The sequence below is a fragment of the Sus scrofa genome, chromosome 1 (assembly GCF_054392235.1).
Source record: "Sus scrofa isolate SSC_HxYL_T2T_F1_AM1 chromosome 1, Sscrofa_HxYL_maternal_Yorkshire_Landrace_v2.0, whole genome shotgun sequence".
NCBI classification, from domain to species: Eukaryota; Metazoa; Chordata; class Mammalia; order Artiodactyla; family Suidae; genus Sus; species Sus scrofa.
Genome location: NC_139383.1, coordinates 2144447 through 2156192, shown reverse-complemented (window position 1 = coordinate 2156192; position 11746 = coordinate 2144447). Strand labels below are relative to the sequence as shown.

Genomic DNA, 11746 nt, shown 5'->3' with positions numbered 1-11746 from the left:
ACGGAGTCAGATTTCGGAGTCGGATTTGTCCTTCCTTATTACAGCGAAAGGGACCAGCATGGAACTCAAAGCTATGCTCCCTCCAGATTTAGCTGACTTGGCAAGTCCGCTCTCTCACACTCGAGAGGCGTCACCTTCAAGGAAGACCACTGCAGAATGATTTTTTTTTTGGCCAAAGCCACAGCATGTGGGAGTTCCTGGGCCAGGGCTCAAACCCGAGCCAAGAAGCGACCCAAGCCACTGCAGTGACACCACCAGATCCTTAACCTGCTGGGCCGCAATGGAACTCCAGGAGTGCCAAAATTCTTCATCTTCAACTCCAGCAAGTCTCCTAAATGACCCTCCCACCCCGCCCAGTCTCCACTATTCTTGCAAAGACCCAGGCATCGGACAAGAGATGCTTACAAGTCGAAGTGCCTTTGGCACGTGAATCAGTCTTTCCAGCATCCTCCTACTTCCCTCCGTGTAACTGCAGGGCTCTTCCCATTCCTCCTGCTTAACTGGCTTGGAGAAAAATCTCTCCAGATAAGTGGTGAACCTTCTCCAGCCTAACAGATGCTGGAGCTGCAGCGTCCGTGCTCAGTCCTCCTGCTATAAAACAGCCCCTGCCTTGGAGACGCATAGGGGGAACTCTAATAAACCCCACATGATTCCGTCTCCGAACCTGTTCCCTTCTGTGTAGGCCCTTTGAGAAGTACTCACCTTTTTCTTTGTGGTTTTTTCACCCACCCCCCTTTACTGGGCTGAGGCTCCTTAGCGAAGTATCAGGCTACAATTTCTCTCTCCTCAAAGGGGGAAACAATCCTAGAATCTGGCAGGAGTTGGCGGAGTAACCTGCCACGTGAGTTAAATGACCCTTTGACCTCTCTTATTTCCTCTGCCTCTCACGGTACCAGAGGTGATTCTGTAACACTGACCGTGGCCCCTAGTCGATCAGCAGCCATCTGCTAAGGGGCAAAATCTCTAACTGGCAAAACGGACAGCACACTCCCCACCAAGGTTCGAACACACCCCTCAATCTCTCTCCCCCAAATGAATCAATACCCTTAAGAGGCCCTTCACGGCACACAGCCCGCACAGAAGATTACAAGCCTCGAGATCTCCTTATCCTTTGTACGAGGCCCCTGCCATGCCCTCGCTGCCCGTGAGAAAGCCTCAGGGCCAAGGGTGGAAGTGTGTCCCCTGACACCCGCTGTTTCTAGCCCTCGCCTGTTAACACCCATTCCCAGCAGCGGCACGTTCTTTGCTCTAATTGGTTATGCAGTGCATTCTCTGGTTTCCAGCTGATGAAGCTGGTCCACACCGTTTTGTCTTCAGTCGGGAAGAAGAGTAATTCACAGGAACAATAATGCCTCAGGGTTTTACTCAGAGTCCTTCTTATTTCTCATGAGTCCTTCAGCTGCGCTGCAAGACAGGAGTTCCCCAGGGGCTCCACTGTCTTCCCATAGGCCGATGATTTTCTCTTTTAAGCACTTTTGAAAGCCTCCCCACAAAAAGACAGCATCCACCTGCTAAAGCTTTTAGCCTTAATCACATCTATTCGCTAGCTGTATGTTAGAGTTGCTTCATGTCTCTTGGCAAAAGGATGAGGACTTGAATTTTGGACTAGAAGACACCAAAACTAATAGAAACACAGTAATGCTGAAAATATCTTGTGACCATTCAACTATATCCAGTAACTTCTGGACATTGACAACAAGAACAGAGTTGAAGCAATGTATATTGAATCAGCTTCACACCGTGAACACTCACTGTATGGTGCAATAAGCTGTGTCAGAGCTAAATGGCTCAGTTCTAAAAACAGTAATTGAACAAATTAAAAACTATTAAATTGGGGGGGGATGAAAAGAATCATTTCCACAAAATGTTCTCTGACAACTGACTTATGAATATGTACAATCTTGCCTTAGAATATTTTAATTTTGCTCAATGCCACTAACTACTAAACAGGTGGATCACTAAACAGGACACACCTATCCCTCCATGTTTTTAGCACACTTTTTGGTTATATTTCAAGAAGTTACAATTGCATAGTTTACAAGTACGAATAGCTGGAAGTAGTATCAGTCTTCATGAGAGGCTGTGCGTGTGCATGTACATTATTCTACATTTTTGTACATTACCCACAATAGTGTCTTTTGACAGCACCCAAATTCTTCTGTCCATATCTGCTTCTAAATTTAGGAGGCAATTCTTTCGAAAGAGCAGCCTTATAGAAGCTTTTAAAACCCTAATTATGATCTGAGAAATTCAGCTTTGAATTACTTAAATTACATAAAATTAATGCAGAGATCTCAATTTTCCTGTCTGTTGGTCAAGGCAACTATCCTAAAAGCCACTGAAATGTCTAAGCAAAGTGGAACAGAAATAGAAATGAAGGCTATAAAAATATGGATAAAAAATTCAGATTTATCATTTATCATCCAGTTTTTCTTTCAGAACATGCCTGTGAGATACATACCGGTGTGTATAACACACGTGCACACACACAGAGGTACATGCACCACCGTGTGTGTGCATGTGTGTTGCTTGAAAAATATCTTTTCCTTTTTTTAAAATTTTAATGATTTTTTTTGCCCATTGTGGTTGGTTTACAATGTTCTGTCAACTTTCTACTGTACAGCCAGGTGACCCAGTCACACATGAAAAATAGCTTTTCTAAACATCATGACACTGCAGTCATTTCACTTACCTATTCATTCAACAAATTTATCTCCTATTTTGGGGAAACAAATACAAAAAGAAAATGGACTCGTCCCTAAAAGGGTCCCTGATTTACTAAGAGACAAACATTTGTAAATCATTTATGATTAATAAGTAATTGTAGAAATGTAGCGTTATAATAAAAGTATAGATTAAGTGCTATGTGGATGCAGAAAAAGAAATGGCTGAGTTGCCTATGACACACAGAAGGCTTCGTAAAGCAGACAGCATCTGAGCTGAACCTTAAAGGATGAGGAGGAGTTTTAGGTAGGCGACAAAAGGAAGCATGTTCTAGGAAGAGGGAGCAGAGAACACTGAAAGATCACCCTGTGTTCAGAGCACGTGAATAATAGCTCAGCATGGCGGAGAGCAGAATTCATTCAGGGAGTGAGGAGAAATTAGGATGAGTGGAGCTGTTGCTCTGAAACAAATAGACTGCCAGATATTTCACCAGCAAAGATAGGTTTAGTTGAGATCAGCAGAGAATTACATTTCAGGATCTGCAACCTTGGCAAGCCACATGCAAGCCCCCACACAGCAAGGGAGGAACGCTTTTATGGAGAGGAAAAGGAAGGTGGGAGGCTCCAGTAAACAAAGAGCCCGTGGCGTTTCATTGGCCGAGTCCTTGCAGGGATGAAGAGGAGCCTTTCTCTCCCTGTTGGGCTCTGCTATCATCATCACAGGGCATGAGAGCACCTCCTTCTGGTTCTGATTTCCCAACTCTATTTAAATGAAGTTTCTGTTTATTAATTTGCTACATTTCCCCCTTTTGATCAAGATATTTCTGAAAGCATCAGTGATTGAGAGTCAGGTTTTCTAGTTTCAGTGGGTATTTGCTGCCTCCACAGATACTTACCTTCCTCATTGTACCTATGGGATTTGTTTTTGTTGTTTTTGCTTTTTTGGTGGGGGGGGGTCTTAAAGACAGTCTCTGCAGTCATCCGATAATGGAAGATAAAGATTTGATTTAAGGCCTTATTGAATCATCTTCCCAAGGTCTCTTTCCTTCTATGCAGCAAGAAATAAGTGTTTTGTGTGTGTGTGTGTGAGTGTGCTTTTTAGGGCTGCACCTGCAGCACATGGAAGTTCCCAGGCTAGGGGTCAAATCGGCGCTACAGCTACTGGCCTACACCACAGCAACACCAGATGCAAGCCACATCTGTGATCTACACCACAGTGGGGCAACACCAGATCCTTAACCCACCGATTGAGGCCAAGGATCAAACCCATATCCTCGTGGATACAAATTGGGTTCTTAACACGCTGAGCCACCAGAGGGAACTCTGAGAAGTAAAAGAGTATTAATTTACCTTATATGAAGATGTAAGAAGTTTTTCCTATGAGGCAAGTTGTATTCCATGATTCCATTTCTTATTTTTTAAACAAATTTTTATTAAAGTATAGTTGATTTACAATGTTGTTATTCCTTATATAATGTTTTCTTTTCAGAGAGTTAGGAATTCAGTAGTCTTTTATCATTTCTTCTTAGGCTCTCCAAAATAATTACGTTAAAAAACAAAACTAATTGCTATTTCCAAATGGCCAGGCATATCAGTATATAGGGAGTTATTATTATTATTCTAGACTCTCTTTGGGATCATCATTCTATTTCAGCTGAAACAGGTTTCTTTTTTTTTTTCTTTTTAGGACTGCACCTGTGACATATGGAGGTTCCCGGGCTAGGGGTCGAATCGGAGCTACAGCTGCTGACCTACACCACAGCCACAGCAACACAGAATCTGAGCCTCATCTGTGACCTACACCGCAGCTCTCTGCGATGCTGGATCCTCCCTTGACCCACAGTGAGGCCAGGGATCGAACCCGCAACCTCACGGATCCTAATCAGGTTCTTAACAGCTGATCCATGAAGGGAAATCCCGGAATAGGTTTCTTCCTAACACATACACACCTGGCCTCTTCTGACTTCCCATCACAGCCAGAAACAATTGTCTCCTTTTAAGGACCTGCGTGACTAGATTAATCCCACCCAGATGATCTAGGATAATCTCCCTGTTTTGAGAGCCTTAATTTAACCACACCTGCAAAGTCTCTTTTGCTGTGTAAGCAAACATGCACACAGGTTCTGGGGATTAGTAGGTGGATATCTTTGAGTACCCATTATTATGGCCCCAATAATATCTTTTAATATCTTCCTACTTCTTTGCTTTATTTCTCTTAACGCATAATCAGAGCTACGGCTGCCTGCCTACGCCACAGCCTCAGGAACACTGGACGCAAGCTGCCTCTGTGACCTACAGTTTTGTTAATTTGTTCTTGAATTACTTTGACACATACAACTTTTAATCCTTTCCTGAGTTTTTCACCTCCTGAGCTTTTCTAAATCTGACATATACTGCTTTCCATATCTTAGGTTACTTTTTATGTCTGCTTTAAACCTAAAACAATAAAACAGCTGGTTATTTTTTACCAGCAAAACAGATTTATCCAAGAGAACCACATAATCACCTTTTGGGACAGGCGACGATGGTGAACCACAGACATGTGCAGTAGAAGAAAGGAGAGAAAATGCTTTGCTAGAGGAAAAGGGGACGTTGGGAGGCTGTAAGAAACAAAAAGTCCCTTCTAGGAAATTAGTACTTAGACGTAAAGATGGCTTTTCATTGGCTGAGTTGTGACAGTCAAAAAACCTTTCTTCCTCCTGCTGGTGATACTCAAACAGCAATCCCTGAGGGAGATGCAAGGTACAGCTCTTCCTGTTGGGCTCCGCCCTGATCTTGAGAGGCACGTGTATGAGAGCGCCCCCTTCTGGCCTCCCCATTCTATTTTGGTGAGGTTTCCCTTTAATTTAATTTTCGCCCTGATTTATTTTAAAATCTTAGATTACAGGTCTCATCCATTTTGAAGGCATGACTTTGGCTTCTCTAGAGCCTGTGATCCCAGAGAGTAAGGCAGGAGACAGTTCTCTCCTTGGGAACCAGCCTCCAAGTCAAACTTCACCATCTCCCCAACATCCCACTGGTTGCACCGTGCTCCCGGTTCAGCGTGGGTGGGGACCACGCTGGATGCAAGCGCCAGTGAGAGAGAAGACATCTCCACTATGTCGTCTCATAAAATGCTTATTAGGTACAAGAGGAAAACAATAACTTTACAATGGAGAAACCTGACCAACGGCCTTAACCAAGCATCCCGGTCAGTTCAGCCTGCTGGAACAAAGTCCCATAGATTGGGTGGCTTGTGAACAACGGACACTGACTTTCTCACAGCTCTGGTGGCTGGACATCCAAGATGAGGGTGGCTGCATGGTCAGGACCTGGGGAGGACCCTCCTCAGGGGGTGCCAACTGCAGACTTTTCCCTGTGTCCCCGCAGGGGTCAAGAGAGCTGGAGAGCTCAGCGAGGACTCTTACAAAGATCCCATCACAAGGGCACCGCCTCTCGGCCTAATCGCCTGCCAAAGGCCCACCTCCTACAACCATCACACTGGACGTGAGGATTGCAACCTATGAATTTTGTGGGAAAGACAAATATTCAGACCGCTGCATCAAGTGAGCGGAATTTGCACCTCCAATATTGGAACAAACTGACACCCGTGCACTTTGAAGAGCTGAGGACCTGTCACTCATGTGTATTCCTGCCCAAATGGCGTGATCTAAATCTAACCCTGGGAGTTCCCGTCCTGGCTCAGTGGTTAACGAATCTGACTAGGAACGATGAGGTTGCACGTTCGATCCCTGGCCTCGCTCAGTGGGTTAAGGATCCGGCGTTGCCGTGAGCTGTGGTGAAGGTTGCAGACGAGGCTTGGATTCTGCATTGCTGTGGCTCTGGTGTAGGTCGGTGGCTGCAGCTCTGGTTAGACCCCTAGCCTGGGAACTTCCATATGAAAAAGACAATAAATAAATAAATTTAATCCTGAAAAGGCTCAGAGGGACCCTAGCTAAAGGACACCCGACAAACGCCTCCAGGATACTCTGGTTGTCCTGGTGCGTGCTGCCCCCTGCTGGCTATGCATGTGCCTTCGGGAAGCAGAATGAACTCTCCCGTGCCCTGCTCGTTTTCAATCACTTTTTTCAATTTCTTTCATGCTATTTGACTGAATTAAGCTACATTATAGAAACACCAGCAGGAGCACCGCCACAAAATATGGTGCAAACCAAGTAGACTTGGATGGTTCATCTTAGCTGCTGTGTGACGGTGGGGAAGCCACCTAACTTTTCTGAGCATTAGTTGTCTTATCTGTAAAATGGAGTTTTTTTTAAAAAAAAACAGCACAAAAACTAGCTCAGAGTATCACGAAGAAAATATGGTGAGGCTGTATAGAAAGAACATAAATAATATTAAGTTAATAATACTTAATAGATTGATATATTAATGACAGTATAACATTACTATTACAGTAATTATTGTATACTGATAATAGTTAATATTCTTGCACTGTGTTTCAGACATTCAATATTATCTAACAATCTTTCTGACTACACATATCCACACACACACAGACACTTTTGCCTGTTTACAATATGGGAAATTGAGGCACAAAGAGACTAAGGAACTTGATACAATCAACACAGCTAGTAAGAGGATTTGAACTCATGTAAGGCAGCTCAAATGTCCAAACTTTTTAGGAGTTCCCGCTGTGATGCAGTGGGTGAAGAATCTGACTGCAGCAGCTCTGGTCACTGCGGGGCTCGGGTTCAATCCCCCACCTGGGGAAGTTGGGTAAAGGATCAGGCGTTGCTGCAGCTGTGGCTTAGGTCGCAGCTGGGGCTTGGATTCAATCCCTGGCCAGGGGACCCTCCATATGCAGTGGGAATGGCCATTAAAAAAACAAAAAGTCCACACGTTAAGCCACTAACCTGTTATCAGCAAATCCTTGTTTAAATAATGAACGAACTTAACTTCAATGTGTGATGACGATTCCAATGGGGGAAGCAGAGACTTCTCCTTCCCAGCACATTAGTGTCTTCTGCACAATCTCTCAGGTCACGAAGGCCTTTTCCATCCTCCGCCTGTCTCAACTATCCCGCTCCTTCCGAGACCTTGGGAGAGAAAGCTTTAATATTCCTGTGTGCAGCTGGAAAGAGTATCCCCACGATTCTAGACACATCTTCAGTTTTTTAACTTTAAAGAAACAGGGACTGTCCATGCCAAGAATATGCAAGTGGAAGGTCAGAGGTCACTTCCCGGGAGTTCCCGGTGTGGCTCAGCAGGCTGAGAACCTGACGCTGTCTCTCTGAGAATATGGGCTTGATCCCTGGTGTCACTCAAGTGGCTTAAGGATGTGGCATTGCTGCAAGCTGTGGTGTAGGTCGCAGACTCGGCTTGAATCCTGTGTTGTTGTGGCTGTGGTGTAGGCTGGCAGCTGCAGCTCTGATTCGGCCCCTGGCCGGGGAAATTCCATATGCTGTAGGTGTGGGCTTAAAGAAAAAAAAAAGCACTTCCGCTATTCCAGCCTCCTGAATTTATCGTCAGAATCTAGTTAAAGGGTTTGTTTCTATATATGTTCACATCTCTCAGTCCACCTTCTCTGCACACTCACCGGTGCGGCTTCCCTTAAATAAAACGTGGAGGCTAAAGCAGTAAATACAGGAACAAGCTAAACGTGAGCATGGAGCTGGGGCCACATCCAAGGGCATCTTTTTCATTGCTTCGTTTTAAATGCTTTTAACCTTTAATCTGTCAATTTTGGTGAGACAGGAAAATTAATAAATAGCACTCTTACCTCCCACGTCAAACGATAATGCATTTCCTGTTTCTCCCACCTTTATTTGAGGCTTATTTGGGGTATTCTTTAAATTGACTAGTATGCTTCCTTCATTTAATAGAATAAGCTTTTCATATTAAACATCTCACGTTTACTAATGTATGAAGAGCGACACCTTCAGCCTTAAGGTGCTCGAGGAAGTGAATGCTTTTGGACAGAGCTTCCACTTTATTGATTTTATGATAGGAAAAACACATATTTCAGGGCAAACTACTCGCTGAGAGGAAGGAGGTACATTAACTTTCCTGACAGAGCAGTAATTGAAAGCATACCTTAGTTTTTTCTTTTTCCTTTGTCTTTTGCCCCGTCTAGGGCTGCACCCACGGCACATGGAGGTTCCCAGGCTAGGGGTCTGATCGGAGCTGCTGCCACCGGCCTACGCCACAGCCACAGCAATGCCAGATCCGAGCCTTGCCTTCGACCAACACCACAGCTCATGGCAACGCCAGATCCTCAACCCACTGAGCAAGGCCAGGGATCGAACCCCAACCTCAGGGTTAACTAGTCGCATTTGTTTCTGCTGCACCACGACGGGAACTCCTGAAAGGGTACCTTAGTGACTTAGAAATGAGGCGGAGAGCCGTAGTTGAGCTGAAAGCGGAGCTCTAGGTGCAGATCTAGAAAAGCCTACGGATTTCTGCTCTGTGACTGACTGCCCCCGAGTTCCCTCGGCCCCCAGCCCTCAGATCAGATCCCCGCGTGTTATTTTAAATCACAAGACTCTGTGCAAGAGGTAAATCCTCACAGCTGAGGAGACGGGGCTCGGCAAAGTCAGTGGCCTGAGAATGAACAAATACTGTAAATTCTCAGTCTCAGGAAACCCACCCAAGGCGAATGTGCTGGTAAATGTTTCACGACTGGCTCTCTGTTTTTCTGTTTTTTGTTTTTTTAAAGCCCTAATTTATAGTAATTGGCCATCTCCTAGCATTTCCTCCTGCAGTCGACTTCAAGCTACCAATGGGATAGCATGGAATGTGATAGCTGGTGGTCATATGCTCCCTGCAGCATTTTATATCATTAAAAGAAAGGGGGAGAGTTCCCGCTGTGGCACAGCAGGTTAAGGATCTGGCATTGTCTCTTCAGCAGCTCGGTCACTGCTGAGGATGTGGGTTTGATCCCTGGCCCAGCGCAGTGGGTTAAGGAGCTGGCATTGCTGCTGCTGTGGTGTAAGTCACAGCGGCTGCTTGGATTCGGTCTCTGGCGCGGAAACTTCCATATGCCCTGGGTGCGGCCATAAAACACCACCACCAACACCCACAAAAAACAAAAGAACTCCACAGTCTTCACAATTACCTCGGCCCCATCTCCCGCAGTGCTAGAGAGACGGCACAAGCCCGTGACAACCCCTCCCCCCACGCGTGCCCCTCCCGCTTGGCTACAATCACAAAGCCGTGGCGCCATTCCATTCCGGGTTACTGCCCCCTGCCCACTGCCTAGGGTGGGTCCCTGCTGCCACCTGGCTGGTGAGTGACCCGGTTCCAGAACCCCACGCCTGGGTCGGCTTCATAGATCCAATCTGGGGCGACTGCCTTAGTCTGCGTGTCGCAGACGCACAGCCCAAGGTAAGGGCTGGAATGCAGCTTACTGGGGAGAGGATTCTGGAAAATGCCAGCCGAGGAAGGTGACCACGCCAGGAGGGGAACTAATGAAGACTGGGTTCCCAAGCAGGTTCCTCTTTAACTGGCGCTCAAACCGGAAGCACTAAAAGCTAGTGGAGAACACACCTTGGACGCACGTCCTGTCCCAGGGGTTCCCACGCATTGTTGCAGGTGCTCTGGGGAGATACACATTCCGGGGCTCTTCAGGTCCGCCCCAAACGCGGGCAGAGCGGCCTCTGGTGGTTGGAAAACGCCATGGCAGGCAAATCATCTCGGGCGCCGACAGCTGCAGGCTGGCCCAGCTGCAGCAAAGGTTCTGTTTGAAGGGCATAGGGGCTCTGCCGACAGAACTGTTACAGAGGGTCTCCTAATATTGTGAATGCTGCTGATTGCTTTTCAATCCGCTACAACGTTTGCAAGGTGCAATTACCCTTGCAGAGGAGATTTTCATAGTATAAAGATAAAACTCTAACAACATGGGGGAGTGAGAGAATATAAGTACGCCAATTTCCTCATCGCTCATTGCGGGGAGCCAGCAGGTAAGAGGTACTTTTATAAATAATGATTCAGATAAAGTCACAAAATTTTCCCCCGTTGGAACTAAAAGTAATGTAATTTTTAAACTTAGGAGTTGAAAGAGAAAATATATTCTTACCCTTTGAAAAGATACTGTTCGTGGTTGACGGGTCAGGACGTACATCATTTACAGCTATAATGAAAAGAACCAGAAGACCTAGAAAGAAATTGTAGTTGGGTCTACAATACGCAGGTGATAGGTGAGTAGGTAGGGTGGACACAGAGACTTTTAATGTTTCTCCCTTCTGTTTGGATTTTTAACCATTGGTATGAGTTACTTCCACAACAAACAAAACAAAGGCAAATGAGACATGGTCTAATTACAAAAAAAACAACAACAAAAAAACAACTTTCAAACACCCTTTAATGGAATATTACCCAGAAGTTAAAAAGAATGAGGCTCAATCTATAAATATATACATCAAAAGACGTTATAGAAACTCAGTAAGCATAGGCTCCAAATTAGGAGAGTGGAAAAAGTACTTGCGTGTATGTAACGTATCTATGTATAAGGTTGTCTGGAAAGACCTATACCAATTTGAACAGATGCTGCCTGTGGAGGAGGAGATGGGCTGGTCAGGACACCTCGACTTTTACTTTCTTACTTGACAAATAGCATTTGTATCTCACGAGAATCTGCAGACCACCCGTATTCCCTGAGAAAATGATTCCTTAAGACCCGCTACAGACCCACGGAGTGAGAGTCCCGGGGAATTCTAGAATCTGTATTTTCTCCTTTAAGGTAGTTGTGAAACCCCTCACCTTCCCCGTTATTGCAAAACTGTGCGAGCACACAGAGTGTGAAGAACAGCACAACGGCATACTGCATATACCCTTCACTGCGCCGCACCGTGTGAATGTGCCCTCTCGATGAGCGTGCACACCTGCACACACACGCACGTAAGCACATGCCTCTCAGTAAGCGTGCACACCTGTACTCACACATTTCGGCCGCACCTTGGAAAGCAGTAGCAGACTCAGGACCTTGCCCCGGATTCCAGCACGCGCGTCCACAGCAGCAGCCTGCAGGCACACCTGAAACACTTCAAACACCTCTCTTTACCCAACCTCCGCGGCCCGGCCCGGCGCGGATCCCCAGAACCGCGGGTTCACCGCCCACGCCTCTGAAGATCCCGCCCCCGAGGCCC

General features: G+C 45.9%; 1 long non-coding RNA gene across 4 annotated transcripts; it reads right to left on the bottom strand.

Annotated features, from left to right (window-relative positions):
- Positions 1-4070: 4070 nt before the first annotated feature.
- LOC102157461 (uncharacterized) lies at positions 4071-11733 on the bottom strand. 4 transcript variants are annotated; one of them, XR_014843571.1, is made up of 5 exons: positions 11541-11733; positions 10678-10755; positions 10149-10324; positions 7517-7699; positions 4071-6163 (listed from the first exon to the last, which is right to left on the bottom strand). It is a non-coding gene; the product is annotated as an uncharacterized LOC102157461 (long non-coding RNA). The 4 variants fall into 4 exon arrangements; XR_014843581.1 differs by lacking the exon at positions 10149-10324 and having other exon boundaries at positions 4071-6972; positions 11556-11733; XR_014843572.1 differs by lacking the exon at positions 4071-6163 and having other exon boundaries at positions 7579-7699; positions 10149-10258.
- Positions 11734-11746: the final 13 nt, after the last annotated feature.